This window comes from Silene latifolia, chromosome Y (genome assembly GCF_048544455.1).
Source record: "Silene latifolia isolate original U9 population chromosome Y, ASM4854445v1, whole genome shotgun sequence".
Taxonomy (NCBI): Eukaryota; Viridiplantae; Streptophyta; class Magnoliopsida; order Caryophyllales; family Caryophyllaceae; genus Silene; species Silene latifolia.
The window spans coordinates 6,716,773-6,743,150 of record NC_133538.1 but is presented as its reverse complement, the minus strand read 5'-3'; the positions used below and the strand labels follow the sequence as shown (position 1 = coordinate 6,743,150).

Below are 26,378 nucleotides of genomic sequence, written 5' to 3'. Positions count from 1 at the left end.
TTTTTGTTCATTCACACCGTTAAAAACATATATTATGGTATAATGAAACTCAAACTGAAAACAAATTTAACCTACTTCCATATGAATCATCTGGGCACTATAATAAAAAAAAATAACTTGAAACAAATTAGGCTTCTACATTACCCAAACTCTTTAGGCTTCCACATTACCCAGACTCTACCACCTTTATGCCAACTAGTATTGGTAGATAAAGACCACCCATCACATATATATATACTCTATTTAGAGAAGAAGGTTTTACCTTTGTCGCAAGGAGACCAAAAAGACCAATCTGATTATTATGCAATAACCATTGAATGTGTTTTTGCTTAGAAAGGTTATTTAGTCCCCTAAAGTTCTAAAAGCCAATGTTATGCATTACCCTAATGCACTACCATTTGTACCTACTCCAACCTTAGGTGTAGTATGATTTAGAGCCTCAAAGAAAGATGATTTACCAAACTTGGCTGAGCTCTTTCCTGCCTCAATAAGTTCCTGTCTACTAAACCTGATGATAGGCCTAGCTGGAGTAGCAACATGATTATATGTGTCTTCTCTTTTCAAAACCACCTGTAGTTTATGGGGAATTTCTTCAGGAGTGGCAACCACCTCCACTACAAGGGGATCAGTGATTCGGACCCATACTTTATCAGTCTGCTTAGCTTTTGGAACCCATTTCTTTCGCACAGCAGAGGGCTTTGGTTTAGCTTTCTTGCATTTGGTCCCTACATGACCAACCCCTCCACATACAGTCCAAGCAATAGGTTTCCATTCCCGTTCCACTTTAATTTTAACAATATGACCTGCCTTATCCAAACACTTCAGAAAATTAGGTCATGCTTTACCAAAGAGAACCTCAATCATCACCCTCGGAAAACTAAACCTAGTTTTATCATCAGTAGCTGAGTCTCGCTGAATAAAATCACTTAATAGGCCAGCAATTCAAGGCAAACATTTATCCCAGAATTTTAAGAGTCAAATTCATAAGTTTCAACCAAACAGGCACATGCTTAACATTGTCCTTATTTAGCTCAATATCAGGTTGCCAATTTCAAACAATTCGAGGTTTATTGTCGAAAAGAAAATGTCCATATTTAAGAACACCCTCTTTACCACGTTAAGATTTAAACCTAACAAGGAAAATATCATTTGGGAGAAAGGATACCTTATCAATGTCCTGATTTGCCCTGAGTTTTGCTGATGAATCCGTCTACAATTTCCTAAGGTGGGTTAGCTCGAGGAATGAAGCAATACACCGAAGTCTTCCAATAATTGAGCTCAACTTGTACGTCTTCTGGTGTAAATTGTAGTAACTTAGCTGGCTCTTCTTTGATACTCACCAAAAATGGAATCTTCTTCCTACCTTGAACTTCCAAATTAGCTTCAAATTCATCACAAACCAGAGGATCTATCTCAAATGAAGCAATCCTAACTATTTGGTTCATATTCCTTATCTTACCAATAGAATAATCAAGCGAACAATTTGGGGGTTTTGATTTAGCATTACTAACTAATGGAGGAAAATCTGCATATTAACCACACTTGTAGGAATTGCAGTAGAGACTGAAGAACAAGGATCACTTATTATAGCTTTTTTTTTTTTTTTTTTTGTTTTTTCGTACTTTTTTGATATTTTCTTGTTGATGATCAAAAGTTGCTGAAACTCTAATTCGAGAGAATTTTTCCCAACATCCTTTCATATCCCTTACTACATCGTTGACATTATACAACACTAGTATTGCGCGCGATACCCCAAGATATTATGGCTCGTTTATTTGGATTAGTATCGATTCATGCATTGGGTACGGTTTCCTCGTGAACCGTTATAGTTATAGTTGATTATTAGTCATGTTTCTTTTGGTTTATTAGGTTGTCAATGGTCATTGGAGCTAGCATGGACGATAACGGTTCTATAAGGGCATTTTTGTGTTTGTATATTATACAATTGTTTTCGGTGCGCAGGTTCAATGGTTACTTTCCTTTCATTTTAGCACATACAAGAAATTTACATCACCATAGTGTTATTCCTTGAGTGTACGGAGGTCACAAGAATCACTATAAACAAACATGTGTTCTAGGAACCGTCTTAAGTGTGTGATAATTCGTTGAACAACAAAGCTCTATTTGTCTAGTTCAGTGATTTCCTTGAAACCAAATAACATTCTTAGCTAATTTACAAGACTATATGGCGAGACATGTAAATGTATTAATGTATAGTTCTAAACAAAGATAGTTATTTTGAAGTGAATCGTTAGTTGTTTAACGTAATTATAAAGACCCTAAATACTAATTTTAGGGAGTTGGAGATTGGAGATTTTCTGGTTCCCTAGGTTGAATCGAGCGAGAAATACCAGCACCTACATATATGCCACTGAATTATGGAGACACTAAACACAAGCACCATTATTTTGCGTACAAATAAACAACATTTACCGACTTGCAAGGTGAATGTTAACATATCAATCTCTACAAAACTAAAGATGAAGTATGCCGTTTAGGACTCTTTGTAGCAACAACTTCACTTTGTACAATATGTTTGACAAAAACTCAGAGATATTGAATATAAGCCTTCGCTATAAAATTCACGTCATCTCGAATTCCTGTTACTTGCAACAGATTAAGTGGAGATACACTACTACACATACCTTACTTTCTCGATACTTTTTAGGCTAATTTCAACGCTTAAAAGCATCGGCATTTTATTTCTCGACGCTTTAGGAAGCGTGGTTTTTTGGGGCGTCAGGAATTTTTGACATTTTTTGGCGTCAGCCTTGCCGACGCCTTATTGCGTCAATGACCATTTCAAGTAGCGACGCTTTTCAATGTCACTGGAAGCTCCTTGACACTTTTTACATCCTCCTAATTTTTTCACTACTAATGCTTTCGTCACTATTAACGACTAAATTTTACTAGTACTACCAAGGCAATCTCTACAAATATTGATAATATGGAATTCTCATATAATGAAAAACGGAAATTTTCACATTTATCAAGTTTACAAATACAGAATTTACTACTGGCAAAAAAAAAACATAGGGTACAAATACGTAGCTCCTCATACGGAGTACATCATTCCTAAATAATGTCAAGAGAAGTATCTTAGTATCACTAAACCAAGACAATCCGATTTCCTTTTAAAAAGTTCAAGTGTACATTTTGATTTGCTTGATTTGTTGATCATTCTGCTCATGCTGAAATACTCATCAATCATCAGGTAAGTAATGGTCTCATTTCAGAAATTCTCAGCGCTTTCACCTCATCCATCCAGATGACACCATATTCACAGTAAAAGGCTGAAGTACAGAAAAAAAATAATAATAATAATAGTAAGCATAACCAGGTAGTACTAAATATCAATATAAACACAATACCAAGTAACAACAATAATAATCATAATAGCAACAATTAGTTAGTACAATAATAATTCATTTAGCCAATTAGTTAGTACATTCCAAGCCCCAACTTATTCCTATTAACACAGAGAAAAGCCACTTCAGTTATGATGTTTTCAATTCACAATTAAATGGAAGTGTAAACGAAATTCAGTAGAACTGAAATTAAAAAAGAACGTTAAAGTCACGTCCAACACAGTTACACAAGCAAACTATATACAACCTCCTTTCTCAATCAACTGATACACCCCCTTTCTATAGAATTCATCTATCTTACTACTTCAAGAATCGTTTCACAACCTAAGCAGGTATCTACATCTCAAAAGTTGCTCATTCTCCTGAGCTTTCACATGACTTATCCAGATTACAAAATATATCTTGAACCAACTGTCTAAGCATTTCACTTCAAGAATCGGTTGACTTGATCAGAATTAGCTTAATTTTAATTAAAAAGCATACTTTGATTAGACCTCGAAATAACTTAAGCCTGCAGAATTTAAAATAACTCCATATGACTGATTTGGAGTAACATAAGGAAAGCAGTATTACTAATATTTAGGAAAAACATTTTACTAATAGCTCGTGATTACTTAATTACTTGATGTGAGTGCGGACTAAATCATAGTCGTAATATAATTAAGAATTTCAATCTGGTTCAAAATTTCATGGGGTTTTCAGACTCGAAATAATTGGAAGTGAAATCAATCAATAAAAAGGGAGGGGGGTACCTTAAAAGCAACAGAGAAATTAACTATTGAGCACAATCTCATCCCATATCATATGCCTCAATTACATATTGTTGAACACATATTATGATGGTCAGTTGAGTTTCGCCGATAGAAGTTCAACATGATAAATAAATAACTACATAATATACTATGAACTAATGAGCAATGAGTTTTTCCACGTAAGGCTTATTGTCATCTGCCTCAATCTCATATTGGCAGCTAATAAAATTGTTTTATAACCCCACTAGAGGCCTCCCTAGAAATAATAAACTAACTGTCACTGAGCTAGGGACCGGTAAACACCTCATCCCCCAATCTAGTTGATCGACATTATGGATTAAACGGTGAAGTTGTAAACTCTCACATAACCATCAGGAACGTTAGATATAATATTTAAAAGATTGGGAAAAGAAAGAGGAAAAACACTAAACAAAAGCAAACCATAGCTCTAGACTCGCAAGAGTGCTCATCTTACAATTGAGCGCAATGGTAAGCAACATCTAACCGAGTGGCGGAGTTAGGATTATAAGCCGGATTATAAAAAAGACTGAAAACTAAAGGATGTGAATTGCCTGTGTAACAAAATAAATACCTGATCTTGGCAGGTTGTTTCTCACCACGAACAACATTCATCGAGAATTCTATGATCTATAACCTGAACTTTACACTGATCTCCTCCATCCTCAACCACAACTGTAACGATAAATGGAAAAGGTAAACAAAAACTAAAATAAATAGATAAAAAAACTGTACTGAAAGGTGAATCGACTTTTACTGACATGGAATGTCTTCACCACAAATGTGACAACGACGACAAGCCGAGACCGTAACACCACTTGTGTTCTCTACCTCTTCATTGCGGTGTCGAAATTGATGAAAGCCCAATTGCACCCCTACCTCACGACTTCCCTTGCGTTACATTGCCACCAGCTAGCACTCAGCAACACATTGCCGATATAACTAAACATTAGGGATTACTACTAAGTCTCCTGACAAGACCAAGTTATGTTAGTCGTACCTGAGAACCAACAGTAAACACAACAAGAAGCACCTGTACAATAAAGCACTCCATTTGCTTGTACACTTCCCTATAAAACAAACTAACAGAAACCTTCTTAAATTAAGCATTGAGATGACCACCAGCAACCTACTTCATTTGCTTGTACACTGATGTTCGCCATCTTCAATTAAGACTCAAACAATAAACAAACTGAATCTACTTTGCAGCATCATATATCATAAGATTCAAATTGAAAATAGTCTACAAAGGAAGAGAAGTGATTAAGCTAAAGTTTGATTGACGAAGTTTGCAGCGGATATATATCCCTAAAATTTCATAAAACTAACATTTAACAATCACCCATCAACTTGTTGCCGCAATCTTCGGACCAAACAAGTGGTGTACAACATGAATAAATGAATGTGAAAGGAGTAAGGACCTTCATCGCAAGGAAAGTACTGAAGGAAATGTAGATTCATATACATACTAACATACTCATATATGTCAAAAATAATTTGTCATAAAATTAAATGTGGATTTTATGCATGCAAACAATATAATAAAGGAGAAGAAATCATGTTCTTACATTGTAGTTTTCGGTTTTATGGGCACAAAAGAAATCTCCTTTTCTTTTGTTCTTGAGCTTTCCAAATGGAAGTGTTCCGGGTATGAATTCCGAAGCAGGTTTGTTTACCACGCTAGCTTTGTCGAATAATGCCTCGTCTAGCCTTGACTGCTCTCCTCGGCCTCTCCTGCAACAACGAGCAAACTGAGGGCTTGGCTTTGTGCCAAGCGTACTCACTCCGACGCTCAAGTCAGTGAACTTATTGTGATTAAGTAGTATGTAGCTCGCGGACGTGTATTGTAGAGAGATGAGAGAGATAATACCAATTTAAGTGGTTCTTAGGTTAGATTCTGGATCCCTTCCTCAATGAGGATTGAGGAGTATTTATAGACTTTCACCTTTTGTCACGTAGTGGCCAAGTGGGCCAAGTGGCGTAGCAGGTGGAAAGACTGATCTACCCTCGGCCGAGGGACCTATGGCAGGCCGGCGAGCCTGGTTGACTCCATGCCGAGGGTTCTTGGATATGAGTACGCGGGTATGTGCCCCGGCTGGTAGGTTGCCATGCCGAGACCCAGGCTGGCAGGCCGAAAGGCTGTAAAGGCCGGGATGTCTAAGTCATTGGCTTGCTGTGGATGTCTTTGACCCCACTCAATATGTTGACTTGGTCAGCGGGTGCAGAATATGCCCCATCAATTTGCCCCCAGCGTAGTCTATGCCGTGGTATGGGCTCCGATGTATGTTGAGCGTATATTCTGCGCAAGTGAAAATTTTCTGCCCCGGCTTCTTCTCCCTCGGCTTACTTCTGTACAGGCCGTACCATATCCCCCCTCCACATGGATGGGTAATGGACATCAAATGTGGAAGAAAAGATGTTACTGGCCGGCGGACTCAAGGTTGAGAGTGCCGGTGTACTTTTGATTGCCCCCGGCCGGTGCTACCTAGCTTGGTTTAGTCATACCGCGCATGGAGAACGGATACTTTAGGATTTTCTTTGAGGAAGATGAATAGTCAAAGGGATATAAAGGGGCGTGTTGAAGACGCTGGTTACTTGTTGCATTGATTGACATTCAACTGTTGCGTCGATTGACATTCCGTGTACGCATGCTTGACATGTGTCTCTTCGTTGATTGGCTGACGCTTTATGGGCTGCGTTTTGATTGGTCCTCCTTTATGGGCTTTTGCCTATAAATACCAGACTTTTGAAGTGAAATTGGTTAGCAATTTCATTCATTCTAAAAATTTTCTTCTTTCCAAAATTCCAAGTCTTTCCCTCTCTTCCGATCTTCAGAATTTTTACGTCGGCGTAGCACTTTTCTTCAAGGTAAACCGAAAAACCTTTTCAACTTTTTGTTTTGTTTAAGTAATTGTTGTGAACCATGTCTTCTACTGATGCCGGTCCCAGTACCCGTGCGCCGGGGGGTTCCCCGTCGCGTTTTGATGAGGAGGAGGTGGTAGCCGCAATTCCGTTAAGGTCGAGGGGCCCTAGGTCTCCTTCCCCGGAAGTTGACCGCAGAGTTCTGGAGGAGTGGGAGGATGATGACGATGTGGATGACGGTGATGATGATGAGGAAAGGAATCCTTCCGGGGCGGAGAGGGCGACAGTCTTGCATCATTACGATGCCTGTACTACCGGCGCCGATCGTGGTTTTATCGATAAGTTGGTCCGCTGCTCTGGCTCCGAATTTTTCGAAGAGCACTTCTTTTTTGGCAAGGGGTACAACATTGTCATCCCTGGGGAGGGTCAGGCCGTCTGTTGCCCTCCCCCGGGTCACATCGGCGTATATATGAGGCACCTGGAGTATGGTCTCCGGTTTCCTCTCAATATGTACGTCTCTTCCATAATTCAGGCGATGAACGTTGCAGCGGCGCAGCCTTCACCCTTTGGCCGTGAGGACTATAGTCGGCTTCGTGTGGTCGTGTCGCGTCAGGGGGGTGATCCCAACGGTAAACTTATTCCGCCGAATTCATTTTCTTCGAATGAATGTTCAAGGTGGCCGGGGGTGGTATAGCGCCCGTGACCGAGCCGGGGCTATCCGACCGTGCCTAAGCTCACCTCTTGCAAGGGTGGAAGGAACGGTGGGTGTATGTCGAGGTCCCGGATGATTATCCGTTGCCTCGGTCTTTTGAGCACCATGTTAACTTGCGGTGCGAGAGCAAAGGGGAGCGTGAGAAGATGATCCCCAAGGGCAAGAATAAGATGGACGCCGGGAATGTCTATCTTAATGAGGACGAGAAGCAGGCACTGAAGCTTTTCGAGGTCGATGATGATGGGGCGCCGAAGGTTTGGTTGCCCCCGACGCAAGTCATCCAGATGGATGAGCCGCTTTGCCACGTCGGCCTCATACCGGCCCTAGCACAGGGTGAGTGGGGTCGGTGTGAGGCCCATTTCTGCTTTAATGTTTTTCGTTGTTTGTTTCTTGACATGTCCCTTTGTCTAAGTTTTGCTTTGTTTCTTTTACAGAGCACTTTGGTCCTGAATCGTCCGAGCAACTCCTCGAGAAGATGGGGCTGGACAAAGACGGAAACGTTAAGGAGAAGAATCCGAAGGTCGATGTGCATGACCGCCGTCCGTCGCCATCGACCTCCGAAGGGCTTGGACGATACGGCCCCAGGCCAAGGTAGTCGCCGCCATTCCTCGCCGGGTCCGAAAAGCCAAGTCTACGGCGGCGACGGTGTCAACCTTTGTTCCGCCTCCACCAGAGGTGGAGGTCGTTGACATTGTCGATGGAGAGGATTCCGATCTTTGAGGATCTCCGCTTAGGGCGCAAGAGGAAAAGATCGACCCATGACACCCGATGCTTCGTCCGTCGCTCATGTTAATGCGGTAGCGCCGAGGAAACGGATCAATCGGCCAAGAAGAGCAAACCCTCCGCACAGTCTAACTTGCGGCTCGGATTTAGCCGGCTCATTAGATATACCCGATGACCGCTCTGGTATGTCCATGAACGTTGACGTGGACTCTTTGGTTGAATTTTTGTAGATCAACCGTGCAGTGCGTCCCCGATTCGAGCGGCGAGTTGAGAAGAGGCCTATGCAGACGGCGGGAAAAATGCCGACTCGATTCGCGTCGATATCCAACGACCGGCTCATAGCGGAGGGTACAAAGTCGAGCAAGAAGGTTGGGATTTGGTCCGATCCGGTCGGCTCCGTATTAGGGAGCAAGAAAAGGCTTTGGCCGATACGGGGCCGTTGATAGAGCGGTGAGGCTCGATGTTGTTGCATGCAAAGGGGTGGCCGGAAAGGCTAAGCATGACCTCCTTGCCGCACAAGCGCGGGTCGAGGAAATTGAGAAGCTCTTTGTCGGCCGAGAAGGCCAAGGTAGAGGCCGCCGACTCTGCCGCCGCCAAGTGAAGGAGGAACGGGATAGGTACAAGGGCGGCTACGACGTCGTTGTCGCCCAAAGGGAGGAGTCGAAAAGGGCGTATCGGCTCAAGCGTAGTCGCATAGGGAGACTAGTGCTATCCTTGCCCAAAGGGAGAAGGATATTGAGACACTTCAAAACACGCTTCTCCCACGCATGTGTGCTCAGTATAGGGACCTGACCGAAGAAGCTTTCAGGGAGGTGGTGGATGAGGTCTATCCGGATGGCTCCTTTCTATGGACAAAATTTGACGTTTGTTCGACGATAGGCTCGAGGCTAAAGAGAAGGCTGCGGCGGATAAGGCCGCCGAGGATGCGAGGGCCAAGAAGGAGGAGGAGGCGATCCGCAGCAAAGGCGGCCCTTGCAGAGAAGACGAGGGCGGCCGAGGAGGAGTCTGCTAGATCAAGGCAATTTGAGGATGCTAAGGCCGCTAAGAAAGCCGAGGATGCTAAGGTCGCTCGTAGCGCATCTAAGTCGCTCACCGAGGGTAACGCGCGATGGCGGTAAGGGCAAGCAAGAACAGGCATAGGGAGACGGGCGGTCGTCACCAGGCTCACCCGGCGTCTCGGATAGCTTCACTATTCGGGGCCAACTATTAAGCCTTTTCTCCCCGCCATCCTTTTGGCGCTTCAAAGAACCAGTCCGTAACCTTTTGCTTTACTTTTCCTTGTATTTTATAAAACCTTGGTAGGTAGAGTCTTGGCTTATCCCAAAGGGGACGGCCGTCGTCTGTATTTCTCCTTCTTGTAACTTTGTTATATTTTTCTTTAATGAGAACTCGCTTGTTTTGCCTCTGGCTTGGCCGAGGCCTTTGATTTATTCCTTCACTTGTCTTTTTGCGTTAATTAATTGAGCGCTTTTTCGTATCTCAACTGTGTTTAACGTCTTTAAGCTCGGTCTTAATTTGCCGAGGGCAGTTGCGTTAACTAATTGAGCGCTTTTTTTTTACCTTCGGCTTGGCCGAGGCGTTAGAATGCGTATCTCAACCGTGTTTAACGTCTTTAAGCTCGGTCTTAATTTGCCGAGGCGATCGCGTTTCACTGCGTCTCTTCCCGGCCAGTTCATCGGGCAACGGAGTTTACGTTTTGACCGCCGTTGAACATATGTTAGCATATCGGCTCGTCCCCCGTCACTCCCGTTAAAGGCCGGGATGAGACGAGGTTTTCGCTCTGTCCTTTGTGTACATATGTTAGTATGCCTTCGATTGGGGTGGATTAACACTTTGATGAAAAACTTGGATGACTCCTCATTAGATATGAATATGCATTGGGGTGCCAACAATTGTTTTGGGCAACTCATTTGTTATACAAAGTATTTTCCGAGATTGTCGGTGTTCCAATGGCTCATCAAAGGTATATCTCCCATGTCCCAGCCCGGTATGTACCCGGCCTCATTTCTTCAACTACCTTGTAGGGACCCTCCCAGTTGGCCGTCAACTTGCCATGGATGTTTCCTTTGTTGGTGGCAGCTGACTTCCTTAGGACCAGATCTCCTACTTTTAAATCCCTTTTGTGGACTCTTCGGTTGTAGGCCCTTTTCATTCGGCCGATATCGCTAAGTTGAGGCGTGCCGTATCTCGGCTTTCTTCGACCAGGTCCAGGGAGGTTCTTAGGCCTTCCTCGTTTTCATCTGGGTTAAAAGTGGCCGTTCTGAATGTTGGCACCGTTGCTTCAATCGGCAGGATCGCCGGACCCGTAGACTAGGTGAAAAGGACTGCACCCGTTGCTTCTTTCTCCGTGGTCCGGAGGGACCATAGAACGCCGGGTAGCTCATCGCCCATCTTCCTTGAGGTCTTCAACTGTCTTCTTCAAGCCGTTGAGGATCGTTTTATTGGTCGCCTCTCCGCCGTCCGTTCGGGGGTGGTGGAGACGGAGGAGTATGCAAATTTGATGCCGAGTTCTTCCAACCAGCTCATTATTGTGTCACTCCAAAATTCTCGGCCATGGTCGAACACCATGACTTGGGGTAACCCAAAACGAGTTATGACATTTTCCCAGATCACCTTTCTTACGGCCGCCGCGGTTTTCGCAGGCACTGCCACGGCCTCAACCCATTTGGTGAAGTAGTCGACGGCGACGATTAGGAACTTTCTTCCTCCGGATGCCGTTGGAAATGGCCCTAGTAGATCCATTCCCCACTGTGCAAAGGGAAGGGGATTAAGCACTTGGTTGCGGGTCTCGGGAAGGTGCGTGTATCACCGGAGCGTGCATCCGACGATTGTTGCATTTTTCGGTTTTGTTTCGGAATCTTCAAGCATGGTGGGCGAAGTAGCCGGCTCGGAGAGCTTTGTGGGCTAGTGTTCTTGCCCCATGTGATGCCCACAGATGCCTTCGTGTATTTTCACAAGATTAGCTCGCATCGGTTGGACCGACACACTTGGGAGTGGCCTTGTCACGGACCTCCGTATAACTCTCCTTCAAATACCAAGTACCTTCTTTGCGATCCTCTTTATCTTTTGTGAGAGATTGCGGTCCTCCCAGAACTTATTTGTCGAGTTTAAACCTCTTTATCGGACTCATCCATGTCGTCTCAGCTTCCACGTCGCACACCATGCCGATGGTTTCGTCAATGCTTTTAGCGTTCTCGATGTCCACCAAAGACGGGTACGGTGATATTCTTTATGGTCGAATCGCCAGCTTTGAGAGAGCGTCGGCCGGTTGTTCTCGGACACTGGGATGTGTCGCATTTTGAATGACTTCAATTTTGAGGTCTCGGCTCTTACCTTTTCCAGGTATCTTACCATCCCATCGTCCCGAGCTTCATACTCTCCTTCGTATTGGTTAGTCACCAAGAGAGAGTCTGTTTTCAAAATGATGTGTTCGCCCGGCGGCTCGGCTAACTCAACTCCGGTTATCACCGCCTCATATTCGGATTCGTTGTTTGAGGTCGAGAAGGTAAACTTCAAAGCGTACTCGAATTCGTCCCCGTTTGGGCTGATGATAAGGATGCCGGCTCCCGAGCCGTTCGTTGTGGAGGATCCATCGGTATATACCTCCCACATGCCGGGACATGATTCTTCCTGATACGTGCATTCGGCCAAGAAGTCGCCCGCCCGCCCCTTTATCGAAGGCCTCGGTTTGTATTGAATGCCGAAGCGAGATAGCTCTCATCGCCCATTTGATAAGTCCGCTCGATGTTCGAATTTTTCCAATGCTTTTTCCAATGGCTGGTCGGTTAAGACCGTCATGTGGGATGTGCGTCAGTAGGGTTTCAACTTCCTTGCGGCAACAACCACGGCAAAGGCCGCTTTTTCAATCAGCGGGTAGTTTTCTCGTGCAACAGCAGTGTATGGTCGATAAAGTAGATTGGTGTCCGCTTGTTTTTTTCTTCTCTGACGATTACGGCACTGACCGTGGCCGAGGTTACTGCTAGATATAGATATAGTGTTTCCCCCAGCGTCGGTCTGGACAGGGTCGGGAGAGTTTGCAGATGGGCCTTCAGTTGTTTGAAAGCCGTGCTCTGTTCCCCCCAGCCAAGTCCTTATTCCCCTTTAGCACTTTGAAGAATGGGGTGCTCTTGTCGGCCGACCGAGAGATAAAACGGGCAAGGGCCGCCATCCTCCCGGTCGATCATGACCTCTTTGCGATTCCTCGGCTCCGGCAGGTCTAGAATTGCTCGCACTTTCTCTGGATTGGCATCAATTCCCCGGCGCCGATAAGCACGCCGAGGAATTTCCGGCCCGACAATCAAGTTGCACTTTGTAGGGTTAAGCTTCATCTTGTATTTCCTTAGTGAACAAAATGTCTCGTGTAAATCGGCTAGGTGCTCGCCGTCGGACTTGCTCTTGACAATAGCATCGTCGACGTAAGCCTCAATGTTTCGTCCTTTTTGATTTTGGAACACTTTGTCCACCAGTCTTGTGTAAGTCGCGCCGGCGTTTTTCAAACCAAACGGCATCATCTTGTACATGTAGGTGCCGTGTATGGTGATGAATGCGCATTTAGGCATGTCTTCCTCTCGCCATGAATACCCGATGGTATCCGAAAAGGCGTCGAGCAGGCTCAAGATCGTAGCCTGCCGTTGCGTCTATTAAGCTATCTATCCGAGGCAAGGGGTAGCAATCTTTTGGGCATGCTTTATTAAGTTGCGTAAAATCAACACACATCCTCCACCCCCCTGATGACTTTTTAACCATTACAACGTTAGCTAGCCATTCAGGGTATGTACAAGGGATGATAAAGCCCGCATCTAACAACTTATCGACCTCGGCCTTGATGGCATCCTCTTTTTCGGCCGAGGAGTTTCTCACCCTCTCTTCTTCACAGGCGGGCGCCGGGAGTACGTTCACCTTGTGGACGATGACCTCCCGGCCACACTGGCATCTCGGTGGCCGAGTATGCAAAGACATCTTTGTTCCTTTTCAGCAGGTCTAGGAGATCGGCCCTGATTTTGGTTCCAGCCGACACCCGGCGATCACGGTGCCCCGGATCAATCTCTATCTGTTTCGGTCTCGGCCCCTTCGACCATGGCGACGTGGTTGGTGCTCATCGGTTCGTCCTCCTGTCTTAAGGATGGGTTCTTCCCTTTTTCCTCTTTCTTTGCCACTTTGAAGGATTGCATGTTGCATCCTCTTGCCGATATTTGGACGTTGACCACCTCGTCTTTTTCGTTCTTTGAGACGAGTTTATGAACCTCTCCGCGGTCCGAGACATACATCGTTGTCGGGCCCGGATGGACATTACAAAGATCGACCTCACTCGGGGTGACACGACCGATGAGAACGTTGTATGCGGATGAGCCGTCGATGACCACGAACTCGGACATCACATTCTTGGCCGCGTCGGATTGGCCGAACATCACCGGTAACTTGATGGACCCTGTGGGGACCAAGCTCGCCCGGAGAAGTCGACAATGGGTTGGTGCATGGGCTAAGGTCCTCAATTTTCGTGCCGAGCCCCGTAAAGCACTCCCGAACATGATGTTCGTGTAAGCACCCGTGTCAATCGGGCATCTCATGACCAGGTGGTTGGCTATGTCTAAGTGGACTACGAGTGGGTCGCTATGCGGGGCGATGATTCCTTCGTAGTCCTTCTTCCCAATAGTTATGTTCGGGATGTTGGAAGGGGGGCCGTAGCGGGCACGAAGTTGACGACCGATACTGATTCGTTCAGTGCCGCTTGTGCCGTTAGCGGATCCGCCGTTCTCGTTTCCCGATGACAACATGAATCGTTCTATCCGTTGAAAGACGGATTTTTATCCGAGCCATCGGTGTTAGTCTTTTGGCCTCCGCAACATATTTGCCGAGGCTCCCTTTTCGGATCGCTCTTCAATGGCATTCTTCAAATGCCAGCAGTCGTTGGTTAAGTGACAGGTGTGGCCGTGGTACTCACAAGATGGGCTCGTGTCACCGTCCCCTAGGTTTGGGGGCCTTTCCCACTTCTCGCCCCTCGTTTCGCTTAGGAGAAGACCTCGGCGGCCGATACGACCCGAGGGGGGTGTGATCTTTGTACTTCTTATGGTAGTACGGACCGAACTCCCCGACGTCCGGGTTCGCTCTGGCGGCCTGTCGGCCCGCGACCTATTATTGTCACGACGCCCTTCATCCGGCTTTTCCTCCCGGTGGCTCTTTCTTTCTGAGTGCCCGGCCTCGCCGTGGCCTATCCATATTTTGTGATAGTCTTCGACTTTAATGGCCTGGTCGGCCAATTTCCTGGCGGACTCAAGGCTCGTGCCACCGCACTTGATGAGCTCGTTTTCAAGTCCCCCGGGGAGGCCTTTCATCGGGCGAAGGCCGCTAGTTCATTTTGTTCGGCTCCCTAATCTGCCGAACCCTGGCGTCGAACCTCTTCACATAGCTTCGGAGTGACTCGCCTCCCTCCTGCCTGATGGTTAGGAGATCCGATGTCTCAACGGCTCTCCTTTTATTGGTGGAGTACTGGGCCAAAAACGCGTCTCTTAGGTCGGAATAGGAGTACACCGACCCATCGGGTAGCCCCTTGTACCAGCTTTGCGCCATTCCAACCAAGGTCGTTGGGAAAACTCGGCACTGCACCTCGTCAGGTTGCTCCCACACCGACATGTGAGACTCGAAAGCCTCGGCATGATCGGTTGGGTCGCCCTCTCCTTTGTATGATATAGACGGTAGCTTTAGCTTTGGCGGCTTGGGGTCTCTAGGACGTAGGCACCGAGGGGTGCCCCGACCACGTGTCTAATGACACGCGGCGATCGGCTCCTCGCATCCCTAGTCCGGCCCCTCTCCCTGTGGCGGGAAGGGCTTCTTCTCCGACTCTGGTGAGTCGGACTCCTTCTTCGACTCTGGTGAGTCGGACTCCTTCTCCGACTCTGGTGAGTCGAACTCCTTTCGCTCGTCTGGGGCATGCCTCGTGGGTGTCGCGGCGACATCGTCCCTCCGCGAGTGCGGGAAGGGCTTAGTTCTACCACTGACACTCTGGGCTCCCTGCGTCTTGGTAGTCTCGGCCTCTCTTAGTGCTTCGTTCGGGTTTCTGAGTCACCTTTTGGGCCCTAGCTTCTCGGGATGAGTCCCGCCGCTCTTGCGGTGTGACAGTGTGGAGCCGTGCCACGACAATCAGTCGGGAGAGTGTTTCGACTTTCGCATCAACCACACGTCCCATGACGGTGACCTGGTCGGCGGGCAGCGGCGTATCTGGCATTATTGGCATCCCGAACTCCGGTTGAATTATCCGGCTGGTGGAGGGCTGCACAACTCCAGAATTGTGGACGGTATCACCTGGGTGGAGGGGCTCTTCGGTTACGAACACCTCTTGTTCTTTTGACATCTTCTTAGCTTTTTTGGGTGGGTTTTTTTTTTTTTTTTTTTTTTGTTTGGGAATGACTAGCTTCTAGTATCTCGTATTCCCACGACGGCGCCAATTGTTCCGGTATGAATTCAAGGCGAGGTTTGTTTACCACGCTAGCTTTGTCGAATAATGCCTCGTCTAGCCTTGACTGCTCTCCTCGGCCTCTCCTGCAACAACGAGCAAACTGAGGGCTTGGCTTTGTGCCAAGCGTACTCACTCCGACGCTCAAGTCAGTGAACTTATTGTGATTAAGTAGTATGTAGCTCGCGGACGTGTATTGTAGAGAGATGAGAGAGATAATACCAATTTAAGTGGTTCTTAGGTTAGATTCTGGATCCCTTCCTCAATGAGGATTGAGGAGTATTTATAGACTTTCACCTTTTGTCACGTAGTGGCCAAGTGGGCCAAGTGGCGAAAGCGGTGGAAAGATCGATCTACCCTCGGCCGAGGGACCTATGGCAGGCCGGCGAGCCTGGTTGACTCCATGCCGAGGGTTCTTGGATATGAGTACGCGGGTATGTGCCTTGGCCTGGTAGGTTGCCATGCCGAGACCTGTGGTCGGGCAGCCGAAAGGTCAGTAAAGGCCGGGATGTCTAAGTCATTGGCTTGCTGTGGATGTCTTTGACCCCACTCAATATGTTGACTTGGTCAGCGGGTGCAGAATATGCCCCATCAGGAAGAACAAGGATTCAAGAGTAGAATCCCTCCCAAAAGTATATACCCAAGGAATACATCTTAAAGACTAAAATAATATGATCTAGTATTAAAATTAGTCTTACTTAAAAATATGACACAAAATGTTTTTGTACTCTCACATATTTCGGTTGAGAGAAGAGGAATTTTGTGATTTATTTCTCTAGAAATCTCATAAGATTGTAGAGAGCATTTGATGAATTTTCTTACACTAGAAAATTAGATGGGAAGATTGAATGAAAAATCAAAGAGAAAAGCTCACTTCTCTTTTCATGTGGAGTGGCCGAAATTGCCTTGGGTAGAATGCCCAATGCATTTCATTTTTGCTCTTCTCTAAAAAGTAGGTGTGCAAGGCTACTAATTAGATATGATAATTGTGTTTTCCACTCAAGATAAAAACACAATACATCTCTTACACTCCCTTCTCATTTTCGGTTTTTAGACATAAAATGGAGAATCCATTTTATTTTTGTCATTTGTCAAATTTGTCACATGTAACATGTTACATGACATGTCACAATGTAATGTATTTTTATCATATTAAAAATCAACGTATTATTAAAAATACGTCACATACAAAAATCGACTTAGTAATATCATAATTACTTGTACCAAAAATGTTTCCGAATTATAAACTACAACATTCTGTATTTATAATAATTTATTCATTCGATTCAATTGTTTCAGTAAACAATAATTTCATCCAAGTAATAAAATAATTCGATTACTTAGACCGTGTCTTATTTAATCATATTTACAATAAGATACGTAAATTATACTCACAAAATTATCCGTCAATTTTAAGCAATTTAATCACTCAGATCGGTATACGATTAATTAAATAATCAATTAAGAGTATTTCCTATAGGTATGACCTAAGGGGATCAATCGATCACCACCGCCGCACGACGTAATGTCAAACTCTAGTCACCAATCATTACCGATATGTGTGGACCAGTTGATTGTAAAATATTACATCCCACATGTATTCTTAAAATGAGATTTAATAATGATATTTAAATCATATGATCGCACTATTGTTGAGGACACATTTCCCAACAATCTCCCACTTGTCCTCGACAAGTGTGCGTCACCACCCGCTTGTCCTATTACTATCTCCCACTCAATGCAAGGTGTCTTTCGGTCGTACTTGCAAGTGATCATATCGAGAGTGGTTTCCTCGATCTGGAGAATAACTGATTGACCGGATTTATCCACTCTGGATACCTTCCGAGCGTGGCCACGCATTTCCAGTTCATTACTCCTCGAGTGGCCCTGAGATATTGTTTTAACCCTGACAAGGGGATGGACAATTCCTATCGCACTCATTCCCTTCGACTAGCCACAGCCATCATAACCCAAAATATGCCCATTTGACCCCATTTACGAAGGTCGTAGTAACACAAATCAAAGTTAATCTGAAACTGTGCCATCTTAGGTGAATAGTCTTTAGTCAAAAGAATCGACTCATTAGAATACTATAGTAGCTCTCGCCACGACAAGGCTATATAAATTGCCAGAAATCTATAAGCGGTCATAGGGCCCGACAAAATGTTCCTAACAGTCTGCCTATGTGATCGACTAGTCATCTCACATGACTCTATGACACTTGAACTTGCCATCAATCGCATCACAGTCTAGTCACTTCGAGACGTCACCTCATACAAGTAACTATGGGCAAATACAATGTTAATCCGTGTTCACTTTAACGGGGTTCAATTGTCTCCACAACCCGTTTGGATGTAACAAAGTATAATAAAAGAGTTTTAAAATAAAACTCGAACGACAAATGCGATTATCACACATGAATAGTCAATGCCTGATCACTATTTCATGTTCTATAATCTAATTTGATCTTGTACGTAGTTGTTCATTTCAATTCAATTGAAATGACATGACTCATCATGTTTAGCCTTTGAGAAGGCTTTGGTTAGTAGGTTTTATCAATTTCTTGTACCTTACTCAACCTCACTACATACTCGTTTTCCTTTGTAATGTATACATTTGCATTACAAAACTTTCTGAGTACGTGTCGAGATCCAATCAAGACATAGGCCCTCTAGCCTAAGAATAGCTCCCACTGTTTTCACAGTGTGCGGGACTCATCTTTCTTGCATATCTCATAATCGCAAGTGTACTCAATTTCCGTTATAAATATCTCTCATTGTTCTTTATTGCCTAGAACGATTCTAGAAAATCTACTTCCTAATTAACATTGCCACAATGGTATCTTAACCATCCTAGTGTGTTTTGATTATGGTTTTGTCGGAAACCATGCGCAATCTCAATTGTCAATTGTTACTTGTGTAACACCCTTACACAATATTGCATCATAAACACTTTGCTTTACTTCCTTAATGCTTCTGCAAGCACTTAAGGGTAATCTTTATAGCTTACTTGGTAAAGATTACTTAAATTCGATTTTTGAAAAACAATTCATCATACTCAAAGCATATGAAGTGTTATACATCATTTCTCATTTAATTGATCCGGCAGCGGAAGCAAATGGAATCAATCAAATATGTTCAAATTAATTGAACTAGTCATGAATCTTATCAACATAAGACTTCTTATTGACGCTAATATCATGTGGATTTATCTTCATAAATCCGGATAATAAAGATGTATTATAATACTCCAAGAGTCTTAAATCATTCTCAATGATCAATATGTCATCCACATATCGGACTAATTAAAAATTCCGTAACTCTCACTAAACTTCATGTATAAACACAACTTCTCGACTTATCGAGAAATATTTTATCACATGATCAAAATGTTGATTCTAACTCATTGATGTCCTACTTAAGACCCTCTCTTAAGTTTCACATTATCTTAGGATTGCAAGAATCTACTAAACTCAAGACATGTATTGAATACATTCCTTCTATCGAAGAAGTGGGTTTTAGATTCACTTGCTGTATGCATATCCTCATAATGAAACACAATTCCTAAGAAGATCCAAATAGACTTAATTATTTCAATTAGTGCAATTAGTGCAAAACCCTTTGTCACTAATCAAGCCTTTTGTTTCGGATTTTCATGGCTCTAAGCCTTGTATTGAGTTGTGACTTAAACACTCTTATGTAAGTCATATGTTCATTACTTTCCAGAAGTAATCAACTTGAATCAAACAATTTCTTTGTAAGTTATAAGCTCTTTACTTTCTTAAAAGTAGCATGAATTCATCATTTTTGACAAGTGACGAATTTAACCTCCTAGGTTTTAAAGAAACAATGTCTTACACAAAACGTCTCATGTAGCCAAGAAAGACCAGTTTCTTGCGACATAACATTCTCAAAAGTAGCATGAATTCATCATTTTTGACAAGTGACGAATTTAACCTCCTAGGTTTTAAAGAAACAATGTCTTACACAAAACGTCTCATGTAGCCAAGAAAGACCAGTTTCTTGCGACATAACATTCTCTGTGGCATTCTTTGTGGCTCTTGAATAATTTCTCCCACTGTCTTCTAGAAATAAACTTGTATTTTAGAAAGACAGCTTCACGAGCCGCAAACCCTCGTTCTCGTGATAATTTAAGAGGGAAAAATGAGCATTTGTTTCTTGAGAAAACTTACAAACATGGTACCCTTACCATATCATATCACATATGATTCGATTTAGTGGAAAAATAATCTAGACAAAATGATAAAATCCCCAAAAGGATCAAGTAACTCAAAGTAACTTGATTGAAGTCCAAACCATATCGAATAGCGTTTGATTTCTTATCCAACCACACATTATTCCATAATGCGTGCTAAGAGAGATTAACTTGTGATACTATATCACAATTCATTTGGCTTATATCAAAGTCTTCACTTTGATAATCCCATCACGACTAAATCGTGATTACTTGAACTCTTTGAAATTCTTCAAAGATTTCTCTATTTACCTTATTAAGTGAACATATTAGTGTCAACTTAAATCGTTGGTAAAAGATAATGATCAACCTATTTTGGATCGTTGATTTACAACCTCGATCTCCTTTTCAACCAAAAGGCACGAGACATCTTGCTTTGAATACAAGATACGCATAAACCATTAACAATCTAATGGCTTCAAGAGTACTCGATAACTCTTTGCGTTCATCATTCCAGAATTTAAGGTTTAATCTTGGGTTACCAATTTGAGTCTTACATCATCTACATGATATATCATTCTAGTTTGGTTTAGAATATACTCACCTTGATGATGGGCTAGCCATACATCAAATCGTGGTGTATAGGGTCACAAAAGTGAAACCTCTTTTGTATCTTAACAAGTTTATATTCTTATTTAGAGTTTATGCACTTAATAGTCATAATTAAGTACAACTTTAAATCCAAAAACTAGATTGAGTACACAATTACTCTATCTCTCGACTTCATTGTTGCTAGTCGTCATATTCTAATCATCCTATGTATCAAACATAATGATGAAAACCACCACCGGTTTCTAATATTGACGAAGTAATACTAGCAAAACTTATGTTTAACCAAATAAACACTTAACGAAGAAGGTCCCATTAGATGTCACACAACTAACTTGTTGATTCTTCAATAATTTGGGGTAGTTTCCTTTCTCGTGTCTAACATTTAAGACAACGGAAACTTTATCGGTCGGGATTGATAGGTTTAGTATTGTCATTCTCAACAACTTTACCTTTAACATAACCTTGTATCAATTCCATTATAATCTTTACTTCTTGAACCTCGTCCTCATCTTAACGGTTTAAGAGAATGCTCCCACTTATTTCAATGAGTCTTTGCTTTGAGAAGCAAAATTGAATTTCATGAAGATTACTCTTCATTTGTTCGTTTTAGTCTTAAAACTTTCATCGAAGTGGTTGCGTTATTTTGGTCAATTACGAATTCTGAAAATCTAATCACCAAAACAATTTTATCTTTTCAAGGTACTTAATTCATTTAAGTATATGAAAAACAATCCATTGTAAGTAGATGTGTTAGTCAAGAATCAAAACCCGTTTGATAACGAATAACTTTTATCTATACTCTCTACAAGAGATCCTTCCAATGGATAAAACGAGGTTTTTAGAAGAAAAATTCAAATTTTGTCTTTAGTTACGATGTTAATGGAGATTTGAATCAAAAAACGAAATGATATCGTATATGAATTGTGATAAAGAAATAGAACAATATAATAACGGAATAGTGGAAAACTTAACATTTATCGTTTTATTAATACTTGTAAATAACAAGTAAAGCATTTACATAGTGACCTCTACCCAACTATGATAAATGATTCCAAGACCCAAATTCATATTAACTTGGGCACGGTATGGCCGATGAAACCCTTATCAATATAACTCGGTGGATTAACGCTTTAATCGATTCTACTTTTAGAACTCTTGGTCGATAAAATTACTCTAATATTTATCTATAGCCGGAACACATGCGACTACGGTCACGAATACTTCCGTTGAGCTCAATCCAAATTTCGAATAAATGTGTCCATGATCCAAATCCACATCAACTTGGGCACGGTATGGCCGATGAAACCCTCATCAACATGAATTCGGTGGATTAACACTCATCACCCACTTCCCCTACGTAACAAGGTTTGTACCCCGGTAGGGCCGAGTGCACTCCCTCGCGAAATAGGTTTTCATGGTTTCTACTATTTGGTAAGGCTATGTCTCAATTAATTGTTTTACCGAGAGGTCATGTCAATTTATTATCTATCACGTTTTAAGTGAACTAAAGCGGTGAACTACGATAATTCTAATTGACACGGTCGATAAATTCGATAAAATAACAATGCATGTTTAGTTATGGCGATTTAGCGATGCATGTGACATAAAATAAAATGCAAGCATAAAGATAAATAAATCCTAGTATGGCCTTCCTAAAATAGAAAACTATTTATCTATTACATATTCGGAAACCAACTCCATTGGTCCCTTGAACTTCGGTTGTGACACGCATCTCGAGGTAACACCGTCTTTATGTATCGCCATTCTTGAAGAAATCCGTCTTTGGGAACTCCGGAATGAATAAAATTACATAACAAATTACATAATTTCCTATTATACATTTGTAACTAAAATAAAGTAAATCTATTAAATTACAAAACGGTGATACGAGATCACAATAAAAATTACAACCGAATCGATATTCCCATACATTTCGGGAAACACCAATTAAAATCTAAGGCCATACTAAGTAAAATTACATAATTCAAAATTACATAAATTAAAAATTACGACAATCATAAAGAAAATGCAGCATTATAATATGTATGAACATGCTCAATTTTATGCTAAATCGCCTTTAATTAGCCAATATCGTATATTACTCGGTTTTTACGGATTTGCGTGATTTCAACATTTTATAATCACAAAAATACATAAACTCATATTTATGCATAAGTTAATTACCCTAACCTCTTAGGACTCAAAATATAGTCTTCACTAATAATTTGACCATAATTAACCTTTATTTACAAAATTGTTCATAAATGGACCAAAATTACAAAAATAAGCTATTAAACTTCAAATAAATCACAAAATTTCAAATAAATTCGAAATTTGAAATTTAAATTCATGAACATTCTGGAAAAATTCCATGACACTCATAATGTTCAAAATCTTAGGTTAAAAATTTCGAAAATTTACCGGAAAAACAATGTTGCGGTTTATCGATTTTTAATAAAATAATCATAAAAACATGAAAAAATTATTTTCACTAACTTTTCAATTTTAGATCTGAAAAAGATAATAAAATGCAACATTAGACGTTTTTCCTAAGTCATAGATTATGTTTTATTAATTTTCACCAATAATGTCACTATTTATGCTATTTTTCTTCAAAAATCCATAAATCATGCAAAAAGACTTCTTTATAGCCAATTATTTTACACACATATTGTAAAATTTCATGTGACAACATATTAATTTTCTATGACCAGATTCGAAATTTAACTCATATTAACCTATTTTTCTCTTAAATCCGAATTTAATGATGAAAAATTCATTTTTCGAGCATAACAAGTCCAAAAATTATGAAAATTTACAGGTTATCTCAAAATAATATATGCAACAACATATCCAAAAATCAACTTAAAATTCGAAGTATAGCTAATTTTTGACCAAAAATGACATTTTTACTCATAAAATCACATTTAAATGTCATTATAGAGAAATATGAACAATAAAAATCCGTAAAATTAACCAAAATATCCTAAAACATTTTAGGACCAGAAATATTAACATGCATGGATTTATTTCGTGATATATCATAATAACACAAAATTTACAAGTTTTATATGTTACTCTTTATAACTCGGAAAAACTTTTAACCGATTTGCATGCAAACAACCGTGGCTCTTGATACCGATTGAAGGAAATGTAGATTCATATACATACTAACATACTCATATATGTCAAAAATAATTTGTCATAAAATTAAATGTGGATTTTATGCATGCAAACAATATAATAAAGGAGAAGAAATCATGTTCTTACATTGTAGTTTTCGGTTTTATGGGCACAAAAGAAATCTCCTTTTCTTTTGTTCTTGAGCTTTCCAAATGGAAGAACAAGTATTCAAGAGTAGAATCCCTCCCAAAAGTATATACCCAAGGAATACATCTTAAAGACTAAAATAATATGATCTAGTATTAAAATTAGTCTTACTTAAAAATATGACACAAAATGTTTTTGTACTCTCACATATTTCGGTTGAGAGAAGAGGAATTTTGTGATTTATTTCTCTAGAAATCTCATAAGATTGAAGAGAGCATTTGATGAATTTTCTTACACTAGAAAATTAGATGGGAAGATTGAATGAAAAATCAAAGAGAAAAGCTCACTTCTCTTTTCATGTGGAGTGGCCGAAATTGCCTTGGGTAGAATGCCCAATGCATTTCATTTTTGCTCTTCTCTAAAAAGTAGGTGTGCAAGGCTACTAATTAGATATGATAATTGTGTTTTCCACTCAAGATAAAAACACAATACATCTCTTACACTCCCTTCTCATTTTCGGTTTTTAGACATAAAATGGAGAATCCATTTTATTTTTGTCATTTGTCAAATTTGTCACATGTAACATGTTACATGACATGTCACAATGTAATGTATTTTTATCATATTAAAAATCAACGTATTATTAAAAATACGTCACATACAAAAATCGACTTAGTAATATCATAATTACTTGTACCAAAAATGTTTCCGAATTATAAACTACAACATTCTGTATTTATAATAATTTATTCATTCCGATTCAATTGTTTCTGTAAACAATAATTTCATCCAAGTAATAAAATAATTCGATTACTTAGACCGTGTCTTATTTAATCATATTTACAATAAGATACGTAAATTATACTCACAAAATTATCCGTCAATTTTAAGCAATTTAATCAGCTCGTATCGGTATACGATTAATTAAATAATCAATTAAGAGTATTTCCCTATAGGTATGACCTAAGGGGATCAACTGATCACCACCGTCGCACGACAGTAATGTCAAACTCTAGTCAGCCAATCATTACCGATATGTGTGGACCAGTTGACTGTAAAATATTACATCCCACATGTATTCTTAAAATGAGATTTAATAATGATATTTAAATCATGTGATCGCACTATTGTTGAGGACACATTTCCCAACAAGTACTTCTAACTAGCTAACACGGTAACCCATTTCATCGCTGGTCAAACACCTTCAGAAAAAATTGAACAAAAGAACTAATATGAAACAGATAACCCTATATATTACTCCTATGATATCACGAATACACAAAGACTTGCGACCATGAAACAACTATAGAAATCAATAAATTAAACACAAGCGTTTTTTGGTTTTGATTAATAACCTTTTTAGCTGATGACGATTTACATAGGGCTAGAAACCATTTTAATAATTTGTAAACTCTTCTATTCCATTACTCATCATTTTTATGACTTCGTCTAAATCATTTGTTTTTTATTCATCGCCAGCGGAATTTTAATTAAAGGTAAACAAATGATCGAGACGGAGGAGAAATCAATCTCAATCTCACTAACCGTAATACTAACACAAACTACAAACAATAGCATGAATTTCTGAAGCCTACTAATACCCATTAATCTTGTAACCAAAACCAAATCATTCAATTTAAAATTTGATCTAATTAAAATAGTTCTGAATTCAAGCATGAACAACGACCAACATAAAATGAACAAAACAGAATTAAAAAAACATGTGATAAATTCAGGAAAGTGTGTTGAAAGAAGGGATTACCCCCATGATAAAGTTGAGATAATGTGTATGAAACTGCGGCTGCTGAGGTTGCGGAGACCTCCGTAAACTGTACAAAGATAGGAGTGAGGCACATCGAATAAAATCTTCAATCAGATGTCAAGGCGATTAGCGAGAGGCACGATTGATGAGTGTGATTGAGAGAGACGATGACCACTGCGGTGAATGAATTAGGTTTTGAATAGTTAATTAATTAGGATGGAAATGGAAGGGCGGTTTGATTTTTTTTGGGGGAAGCGCGAGAAATGAATATTTTTAGGTTAGCAAATAAAATTAGAGCGAGGGAGACGAGTTCTAGCGGTTTTGAAGTAAAAATCAATTATTATATTATTAAAATGGGTATGGGGTGAAAAAATGGGTCGACGCCTATAAAAGCGTCGGGAATGTAAGGGGATTGTAGTAGACTAAATTACTTGCTCTAAAGAAGCCTACACTTCTAAGCCTAGCTCATCTATCTCCAGGCTTTCGGTCTCCCCATTTTGTTGCCTCCTCTTTTCTCTTTACTTGGTCTTTGTAGTCACCTGCCCAACAACACTAACATGAAGGCGTCACAAACCATCACACCAAGATAACTTGAAATAACTAATAAAGATCCTTCTTATCATGCAATCATTTAGGATATCATATAATCTCAATT

At 41.1% G+C, this 26,378-nt stretch overlaps 1 long non-coding RNA gene across 1 annotated transcript; it reads right to left on the bottom strand.

The window, feature by feature from the left end:
* Positions 1 to 2,937: 2,937 nt before the first annotated feature.
* On the bottom strand, positions 2,938 to 26,046 carry LOC141634375 (uncharacterized). The gene is made up of 4 exons (XR_012539103.1): positions 25,118 to 26,046; positions 4,900 to 5,578; positions 4,713 to 4,813; positions 2,938 to 3,293 (listed from the first exon to the last, which is right to left on the bottom strand). It is a non-coding gene; the product is annotated as an uncharacterized LOC141634375 (long non-coding RNA).
* Positions 26,047 to 26,378: the final 332 nt, after the last annotated feature.